The sequence below is a fragment of the Sorex araneus genome, chromosome 2, assembly GCF_027595985.1.
Source record: "Sorex araneus isolate mSorAra2 chromosome 2, mSorAra2.pri, whole genome shotgun sequence".
Classification (NCBI taxonomy): Eukaryota; Metazoa; Chordata; class Mammalia; order Eulipotyphla; family Soricidae; genus Sorex; species Sorex araneus.
In genome coordinates, this window is record NC_073303.1 from 245,389,229 (window position 1) to 245,399,793 (window position 10,565).

Sequence of the window (10,565 nt, forward strand, 5' to 3'; positions counted from 1 at the left end):
TAATGGCCCCTCAGTATCTATATGGGAAATGATAATGCCCGAAAGGGCGGAGGACGTGGGGAGAGGGAGAGAGAGGGAGAGAGAGGGAGAGAGGGAGAGAGAGAGAGAGAGAGAGAGAGAGAGAGAGAGAGAGAGAGAGAGAGAGAGAGAGAGAGAGAGAGAGAGAGAGAGGAGAGAGCCTGGCATAGAGGCAGGCTAGGGGGCAGTGGCAGGAGAGATACTGGGGATATTGGTGGTGGGGAATATACACTGGAAGGGGAGTAGTTGGGTGTTGAAACATTGTATGACTGAAACTTAATCATGTAAGGCTTTGTTAATATCTCATAGTGATTAAATAATTTAAAAAATGTTATTTTCTTTCATTTTACATCACATTCCCCCCTCCTTTTTTTGAAATCCCTGGTCACACTGTTGATGCACAGGAATCACTCCTGGCCCTGTGCAGGGTATATGCAAGGCAAGTGCCCTACCCATTGGGCTATCTCTCCAAACCCCCACCACTTAACCTTTGCAGGGGAATTTTTCTGTCCTGAGAACTTTGTGTCACAGCTGGTATGAGAGTTTTCAAGTCTCTGACGGCAGTGGTTTGTAAAGAAGATTTCCTCATCTTTCCAACGGTGCAGTTCAGGAAGGGGCCTCGAAGGTTTTTTATCAGCAAGGCAGGACAGATCATTGGATAGCAGGAAGACACAAAAACAGCGATGTTTCCTAACCTTCTTATATCATGACGGTGTGATACATAAACGGTAAGGCAGCAGTTGATACAGTAAAAAGAAGCAAAGCAGCTCACGTGGACTAGGATGGTGTGGGTGACCTTGATCTCTAGAGAGGACTGTGGGCAGAGACTATACCTATGGATGTGCTGGACATTCTTGCGGTGGTTGAAGAGGAACTTTACCAGGTGCCCGCTGGTCCAGATCATGAGGAGCACACACAGCAGGTCTCTTATAGTCATTACTCCCTGGAATGCAAACACTCCATTCCTCTCAGCATCACGTGCTATACAGTAGTTTTGGTTATAAAAGTCTTCAGTTCCAGTAATGTTGAATGGGGCCTTCACTGTCAAGATAACCCATACATAGATCAGCATGTTGAGTACCCAGAAAAAGAGGAAGGCAGAAGAAATGCATGTGTAGATGTTTGATTTGAACCACGCCCACTGAGCATGATTGTTGGTGATCACGATGGCTTGGAACACACTGAGGAAAGATGTGGTACAGATGGAAAGACCCCGGCCCACTCGGTAAAAGAATAAAATTGCCTGACAACCAGCGTCGTTCAGAAAGTTTCTTATTCCAAAGAAAGAGATTAATTCCGGAATCCCGGCAAATAAAATTGTCATCATATTGGCAAAAGTTAAGTGGGTAAATATCCAATCTATTGGTTTATTTCTTTGCAGAAAGGTTTTGACATATAGCATAAGCAACAATGAATTTCCAATAAAACCTATCATGAATTGGAAGGAAAATAACATTCCCCAAACCGTATCTTGTAGAGTTACTGTGTCCATCGCTTTCTTGTTCATTGGATGAGGACCTAGACAAAGTATAAATAGCAGATTGGTTGGTATGCTGGTGTGAATGTGACTAACCCATTATGTCAGTAGAATGTGTAAAAGCGCTGTCATTTTTCATAAAATGAAGAATTAATGCGAAAAGAATTTTTAAAGAGTTATCAACATCATTTAGGAGGAATTATTGCTTCTATTTGTTTTGTGTTTTAGTCACAACCAGAATTACACATCGATTCCTCCTGGCTCTGCACTCAGGGATCACTCCTGGTACGCGTGGAGGACCCTAGGAGATGTAGAGGATCGAACCCGGGTCTGCCATGTGCAAGGCAGGCACCCTCCACACTGTACTATCTCTGACTCCTGTTGTTTCCATTTTTGTAAAGCTATTCCAGTTGGTTGGCTATTTCCAGAGAAGTAAAGTTAGTATCTTTTTATTTCTTTTGCTTTTTGGGTCACACCCAGTGGTGCACAGGGGTTGCTCCTGCTCTGCACTCTGGAATTACTCCTGGTAGTGTTGGGGGACCATACGGGATGCTGGGAATCGAATCTGGGTCAGCTGCGCGTAAGGCAAAGGACCTACCTGCTGTGCTATTGCTCCTGCTCCTAAAGTTAGTATCTTGTTGAGCAATTTTTTAATCAATTATATATTTTATATCCTATAGATTATATTTAAGTCATATGTAGCTTAGATTGGTTCTATTTAACTTGACAGCTTTCATGTGTTTCCATAATATTTCCTAGAAACTGATAATCGGGTCTTTTTACATTTTTCCTTTGGCTTTTTGGGTCACACCCAGGCACCCAGGAATGCTCATGGATTATTTCTGGCTCTGCACTCAGGAGTTACCTCTCTTGGTGTTCAGGGCACCATATGGGGTGCCAGGGATCGAACCCTTGTTGGGCACATGCCAGTCAAATGCCCTAGCCAATGAACGTTTGCTCTGGCCTAATTCTAGTCTTTTAAATGATAGTATTGGATCTCCATTTTACATGAAATCATTCTGGCCTCTACCCAGATCCTGTCTCAGAGAGTCACAGGACCATCAGATTCTGTAGATTTCTCTTCTGAATCTTTTGTATCATTACCTCCAGTGCTCCAAAACGGTTTGATTTGAGAACTCTGACCAGCAAGATCGGTCACACAGAATGGAATACACATCAGAAGTGTCCAAGCTCTAGCATCACGTAAAGCTATACCAACCCAAATAGATAGCTATAGCAACCCAAATAGATAGCACACAGAATGGCCACTTATTCATCCATATCGCTCCAGCATCCTGGTTCCCGTCATGTGAGCCACTGTTGAAGTTGACAGACACGTTCAGCCCTGTGAGTAGACATGGCACAATTAAGGGGTGCATGAACCTGGATATTTCAAACGGAGAATCAGCTGCACCCTTAACGGATAGATTACGTGACAATTTGCTATTCTATTCTGGCCTGGACATGCCTGTCTGCTTCCCTCTAGTCTAAACTTATTTTCCTCAGGGACTATCCCGACCTTGGGGTTCCTGTTAGGGGGTGAATTTCCCACCTCTCACTATTCCTTACCCAGGCCTCTTGCAGTGTCCATGAACTCATAGGTACTTTGGTTCAGTGAAGGTCTCAATATCTTTCCTGGACATTATCTTCATTTACTTCTCTACCATGAGTTAGAGCTTCTCAAGAACCCTTTCTTGGGGTAGAGCATTTGCCTTCCATGCAGCCAACCCGGGTTCTCAATCTCCCACATCCCAAGTGGTGCCCCCAGCACTGCCAGGAGTGATTTTTGAGTGCAGTCAGGAGTAAGCCCTGAGCATTGTCGGGTATGGCCCCTCAAAACAAACCCCAGGGAGGCAATTCAGGGGCAAAACTCCAAGGATCCAATTTTCTCTTGTGCAGGGGCTGGACTTCAGGTTGGGGCAGGGTGAAGAGCCAGAAGTGATTTACATATCATACAGCTGTTAGAAAAAATGGTGCTGTGCAATTCGCTTATAAATACATGGACATGGAGAATATCATTCAGAGTGAAATAAGTCAGAAGGAGATGGACAGACATAAAATGCACTCATTTGTGGGATTAAAACAAACCCATATAGTGTGGAGAGCCTCCACGGGACCATGCTTTGTAACAACAGTTGCACTGTGCTTGTAAATTGCACCGTTCTTCGTAAATAACACCTGTTCTTGTTAATTTCACCGTGCTTTGAAAAACAGGATGTCCTGTCACGCCCACAAGGTGTAAGAAAACAGGATGTCCTGTCACGCCCACAAGGTATAACTAGCCTATCAGCTGCAGACACTTGGGCGTAAACAAACAGCGAGAGGTATATAAGGAGGGAAGCTGCTTAGCTAGTGGGTGCCCCCCTGGTTCTTCTTCCTTCATTTGTCCTCCTTTCCATTTGCATGAGAAGGTTTCTTAATAAATCGCTGCAAGAAGAATCTCCGGGTTGCGTGTTATTTTACAATATAGTATAAGCTTAACGACCCTGGACAGTAGAAACAAGGGCCAGGAGGGTTGGTTCGTGATTGGAAGCCTGTCTTAGGGTTGGAGGAGAGGCCGTTGGTTTAGAGCAGGACCCACTATTGACAACGATGGTTGGAACAGATTGCTCTGGATGGGAGATGTGTGCTGAGAGTGGGTAAATGGCCAAACATGATAGACTCTCAATATCTGTATTGCAAGCTGCAATGCCCAAAAAGAGAAAGGTGGAGAGACAGAGACAGAGACTGACAGATAAACAGAGATAGGCAGAGACATAGAGATTCAGAGACAGAGACAGAGAGAGAAAGAAGATAAGTGCCTGCCAGCACTGTTTAGCCAGAATCTGGAAAAAACCAGAGTGCCTGAGAACAGATGACTGGTTAAAGAAACTTTGGTACATCTATACAATGGAATACTATGCGGCTGTTAGAAAGGATGAAGTCATGAACTTTGCATATAAGTGGATCAACATGGAAAGTATCATGCTAAGTGAAATGAGCCAGAAAGAGAGGGACAGACATAGAAAGATTGCACTCATCTGTGGAATATAGAACAACAGAGTAGGAGACTAATACCCAAGAGTAGTAGTATATAATACCAGGAGGTTAGCTCCATAGCTTGGATGATGGCCTCACACGCTGGGGGAAAGTCTTCCCAGATAGAGAAGGGAACACCAAGTAATATGTGATTGGAGATCCTGCACGGGAAGGAAGATGCGTGCTGAAAGTAGACTAGAGACTGAAGAGGATGACCACTCAATACCCCTATTGCAAACCACAACACCCAAAAGAAAAGACAGAGATCAAGTTGGAATGCCCCGCCACAGAGGTAGGGTGGGGTGGGGGGATGGGATTTGGAGGGTGGGAGGGATACATTGGTTCATTGATGATGGAGAATGGACACTGGGCTCTCAAACATTGCATGAAGGAAAAACAAGCACAAGGATGTGTGAATCTGTAACTGTACCCTCACTGTGACTCACTAATTAAAAAACTTTAAAAAATTTAAAAATAAATAAATAAAAAGAAAGAAAGAAAGAAAGAAAAGTGCCTGCCATAGATGCAGGCACAAGTGGACCCTTAGCAGGAGGGATACTGGGCATATTGGTGGTGGGAAATGTACACTGGTTGAGGAGTGGGTGTTGGATCATTGTATGACTGTAACTCCCTCAGGAAAGCTTGTTACTATATCTCACAGTGATTCAATTAACACACACACACATAAAGAAATTTGTTGTGTGTGTGTGGGTCTCTCTCCTTCCTGCTCCTTAAATACCGCACCCAAGGATTGGAGTGCTCCCCTTGATCATGAGCCAACTTCCTGTCGATTTTCACTCACTCATTTTGAAACACTTGTCATCCACTTACAACCTCTGTCGCGTTCCCTGCAGAAAAGTTAATTGAGCCCAAATCACTGTCTTCCCTCCATAGATGCTAATCGCGGTGGCACTGCCTAACCCAAGCCCTGCTCCATTTTGGTGGTGCGATGCTGAGGAAAGCCATTTTCAGTACCCACCCCCTCATCCTCTCACATTTATTCTCACTTCTTACTCAGGTTCTGGCCGTCGTCACACATTCTTATTCGGCTTATTTTATAGAAATTTGTGGTTAGGGTTGAAGCCTTAGTACAATAGCTAGACATTTGCTTCCCATGGGGCCAGCTGGGGTTCAATCGCTGGCATTCCATATGGTTCCCTGGAAACTACTGGGAGTAATTCCTGACTACAGGGTCAGTAGTAATCCCTGAGTATCACCAAGGTGGAAAATAAAAAAAAAAAGAAATAAGTTTATTTTATTCTGATGCTAATGACAATTTTTTTTCTTTATTTTCAACCCCTGGTGATACTCAGCAAAAGTTTCACAATATTTCCCATGTAGGGACAGCCATGAGTGAAACAAGCAAAAGGATTATTTTAAGAAGAATTGGTTTCATGGGACTGGAGCAATTGCACAGTTGGTAGGGCATTTGCCTTGCACGAGGCCAACCTGGGTTCGATTCCCAGCATCCCATAGGGTCCCCTGAGCACCATTAGGGGTGGTTCCTGAGTGCAGAGCCAGGAGTGAACCCTGTGCATTGTCGGGTGTGACCAAAAAGCAAAAAAAAAAAAAAAATGGCCTGGAGCAATAGCACAGCAGTGAGGACACTTGCCTTGAACACGGCTGTCTTGGGTTCGATCCCTTGGTACCACATATCCTCTGAGCCCCAGCTGAAGTGATTCCCGACACAGAGCAAGGAGTAAGCCTTGAGCACAGCCGGTGTGGCCTAAAAGCAATAAGGAGCATAAGGCAAAGAGCATAAGCCCATTAGGGAATTCACAAACATGGTAGAATATTATCACTTTAGGAAACATTAACAGAATAGACTTAACATTATGGCAGAGCCTGTAATACCCTTGGCGTATTCGATATGCCAAAACCAGGAACAATAACGGGCCTCACTTCATGTTCCTGGAGCCAGCAGATGGCATTGGGGTACACTAACTAGCATGAGACAGAGACAAATGGAGGCGTTACTGGCGCCCAATTGAGCAAATCATGAACAACAGGATGACAGTGCTACAGTGCAGTGCAGACTTAACATTTGGCAAAATAAGTCAGATTACCAAAGGACAAGTGAGACAGGCAGCTCTCTCCTTGAAAAATCTCATTCATGGGGCTGGAGTGAGAGTAGAGCCGGGAGGGTGTTTACCTTGCTTGCATCTGACCTGTTTGATACCGACATTTCATACGGTCCCTCAGCACCCCGAAGAGTAATTCCTGAGTGCAGAGTCAAGAGTATCCCCTGAACATTGCCAGGTGAGAGCCAAAAAGCAAATCCAACCAACCAAGCAATCATCTCACATGGGATTAGAGTGATAACACAGCGTCCCGGGAGGGAGCTTGGCTGACACGCAGCTGATAGGGTTTGATCCTTGGCATCCCTTACGATCCCGAACCCCACCTGGAGTAATTCCTGAGTTCAAAGTCAGGAGTAAGCACTGAGCACCACTGGGTGTGGCTCCAAGTTGAAACAAAAATATCTTGTGTATGCAAATTATAAATAAAGGGAGAATGATTTTTTTTCTTTTTTGGGTCACACCTGGCTCTGCACTCAGGAATGACTCCTGACAGTGCTCAGGGGACCCAATGGGATACAGGGAATCAAACCTGGATCGGCAGCGTGCAAGGCAAACACCCCACCCGCTGTGCTATTGCTCCAGCCCCTAAGGGAGAGCTAATTGATTCAAGGTTATTCTAACAAATCTAAAAGGTGCCAAACTTATCATTTCAGATCTTAAGTATAAACAGATCTCCCCACCAAGTGACAAAAGCGAACGGCGGGGCCGCGCGCGTTGGGCGCTGGGAGCGCGCGCCGGCGGGGGCGCCCCAGCCCGAGTCCTCAGAGCCCGCGGGAGGGGCCAAAGGCCGAGCCTGAGCCGGGGCCCGCGCCCGCGCCCGCGCCGGCCTCAGGCCCCAAGCCTGGGCGCGACATCCACTGTGAGTTCTGCCCTGAGTTCTTCAAGCACCGCAGGGGCCTGTCGGGCCGCGCACGCTCGCCCCTGCGCCAGATGGGCGTCACCGAGTGTCTGTCGCCTGCTCGCCCACCGACACCCTGCGGGAGACCCTCAGACAGAAGCCCCAGCCGCGCCTCGTCAAGAAGGAGCCGCGGGCCGGGGACCTGCCCCTGCGCTGGTGGAGGACGGGCCTCCCCGGGTGGCCGGGCCGTGCAGAGTGCCCTGCCGCTGGTGCCCACGGCGGGCCGGCCGGGCACCCCGGGCGCTGGGCGGGGCCGCACCCCCCGCGGGCTCATCCTGGCGCCCCTCAGCCGGGCCAAGGCGGCAGCCGGCGGCTCCCGAGGCTCCGTGGCCCCCAAGCGGCCCCTGCGGGAGGACCCCCGCCCGCCCCTGAGGTGACGGCCAAGACCCGCACCAGACCGAGCTGCCCTTCACGGCCAAGGCCGCCCCCTCGCCCACCGGCGCCTGCTGCGAGCTGCGCGGCCTCGACTCTGAGACCCGCAAGGCGCTGGCGGCCTCGGCAGTTTGGGGTGACCGAGCGGTGCGGGAATGAGGCCCCCATGGAGACGCTGAGCGAGGGGACCAAGCGGCGGCCCCCAAAGGTGGGCGCCCATCGCAGCTCCATCCGGGGCGGCCGTCCCTGCACCAGGAAGCTCCGCGGTGCCGGCCACAGGCGTGAGGGTGACGAGCGGCCGCCTCTGGGTGGCCCCGGTGGCCTGGCTGTGGGGGGCGCAGCGCCTGTGGGAGCCGGGGCTGGAGCTGGGCGCGCGGCTGGTGGCAGCGAGCGGCCTCTGGCCTCGGCCCTCCAGGCACGGGGAAGGCCGAGGAGCACCAGCGGCCGAGCAGCGAGTGTGAGCGCCGGCAAGCGCGCCCGGCCAGCGCCTCTGGGGCCCGGGCGGGGAGGACGCTGGCGGTCTGCGACAGAAGCGAGAGGAGGTCGGCAGCCCCCTCCCCGGGTCCGGCCGGCCCCTCCCCGGGGCCACGACCCCCTCAGACGTCACTCGTCAAGTCCGCGGGCAACGTCTGTCCCCTCGGGGGCGGGTTCTGCGAGGGGCAGTTCCGGGGGCCGCTGTCCACCCAGGAGGAGGGGGCGCGGCACTTGCCGCGGCGCATCCTGGACAGGAGCTTCTCCAGAGTGGACGCCCCTCCCGAAGAGCCCCCCGCCCCGCAGGCACAGACGGCCGTGGCCGAGGCGCCCTGATGCGCGCAGTCCACACCCTCCTGCACCCTCTCCTCCCTCTTTCCTTTCCGTTTCCAGAGGAGCAAGCCAGAGCCTCCAACCGTCCCCAGGGGGCCGGGCACACTGCAGCCGGGACACCCTCCCCCCAGCAGAGCACTTGGGACCTGGGGGGTTCCCTGGCCTTGGGGGGCAGCCAGGGGGTTGCGCTTGCCTTCGATGGCCATTCCCAGAGCCCCCAAAGACCCCCTGTCCTGGCTCACTCCTGTCCCCGTGGACCTACTCACTCCGGACACCTGCACGCACGCACCTCGTGAGACCTGGGATCTGCGGAGCCCCCCAGTTCCCGAGTCGAGCGACCAGACCAAGTCCCTCCACGGTGCTTGCTCAGGGGAGGCCGGGAGCCCGGACTAAGCCATGAGGCCATGGAAACCCTTGCTGGCCACGCCCCCCAGGGGCTTCCCCAGCAGGAAGAGCTCAGAGCTGACAGCTGCCCCCTGCCAGGTCAAGTGCCCCAGCCTTGGGGCTTGGGCTGGAGGGGTTGCGGTGGGCTCCCCCACGCCCACCCTCCCCACTTTTCTCTGTTGCTTTCTTTCTATGTATAGCTCATCACTGTTTTAAAAACGCGTTTTGTGTAGAGAATAAATAAAAGTATGAACATATCAACTATCGTAAATTCACTTTATTCCATTATATCTTCATCATATAATAAAGAAATAAGATAAATATTGAAAATTTAAAATTATTAGATTTCTTGATTCACTATCAATGAATGATCTACACTGGCTAATAATTAAAACCTTCAAAAATATTATGATAACACAATTCACAAAATAGTTGCAAAGTTAAAGGATTTTCAACATTATTTCTCCGATAAAATATTCTAATTGAAAAAAATAATATCAATTGATGAAAGAAATTCTTGGTCAAAATTTTTTAAACTCGTAGATGTTTTTGTAAGGCAGAAAAAAACTTTGAATACATAAATCATTGATGAATTAGAACATTTGGTATTGTAGTAGAAAATTCTCACCAAAATTAAAAACTCTAAAATATATTAAAATAAACCTCAAACAACCCTAAAATTAATTAATTAAGCTGAATTAGATAAGGTATTCCGAATACTCTCTGTTTGTTTTGCCACACTTGGCAGTGCTCAGGACTTACTCCTGGCTCTGCACTTAGGGATCAATCCTGGTGTCTCGGTGACCCTGTGGGATTCGGGGATTGAACCTGGGTCAGCTGCGTCCTTCCTGCTGCACTGTGGCTTCAGTCTTAGTCTCAACAGTTCTAAAATTTTGGTTATTAGATTATAGGATCTAAGGAAAAATGTATGAAAAAAGGCACTGGGAGAAAAGTTAACAATGAGAAATGCATAAAGATGTGCACTGAACTCAGAAAACAAAGTTTAATCAGAGTGGAAAGGAGAACAGAGTTGCTGTAAAAGTGATGACCGAATCTAAATATTCTTAGTGAATTGGTCTATGTGTTACTCTAAGAACTAGTTTTGGCCACCATAAAGTTTAAAAAAAATACTTTTAACTAAAAATGCAGATTAAGAGCAATCAAGGGGGCCAGAGTGATAGTCCAATGCATAGGGTGCAGCCTTGCTCGTGGTTTTTTTTTGGGATTACAATGGGACCGGCATTGTAAGGTCCTCGGAACCCACCAGGAGTGAACCCTGAGCACAGAATCAGGAGTAAGTCCTAGGCACCGCTGGTGTGGCCCGCAAACAACCAAAGTTAAATAAAATGGAAAGAACAATAGAATACAAAGCATAATAAAATATATGGTTGAAACTGCAGAGAAGAAAATAATAAATTGATGGGGCTGGAGTGATAGTGCACTTGCCTTTCATGCAGTCCACCAGGATTCCATCCCCAATATCCCCTGAGCATGACCACAGTAATTCCTGCTT

At 48.8% G+C, this 10,565-nt stretch overlaps 1 pseudogene; it reads left to right on the forward strand.

The window, feature by feature from the left end:
• The first annotated feature begins 1,184 nt into the window (after positions 1 to 1,184).
• Positions 1,185 to 8,672, forward strand: LOC129401828 (protein Wiz-like; annotated as a pseudogene).
• The last annotated feature ends 1,893 nt before the right edge of the window (positions 8,673 to 10,565 follow it).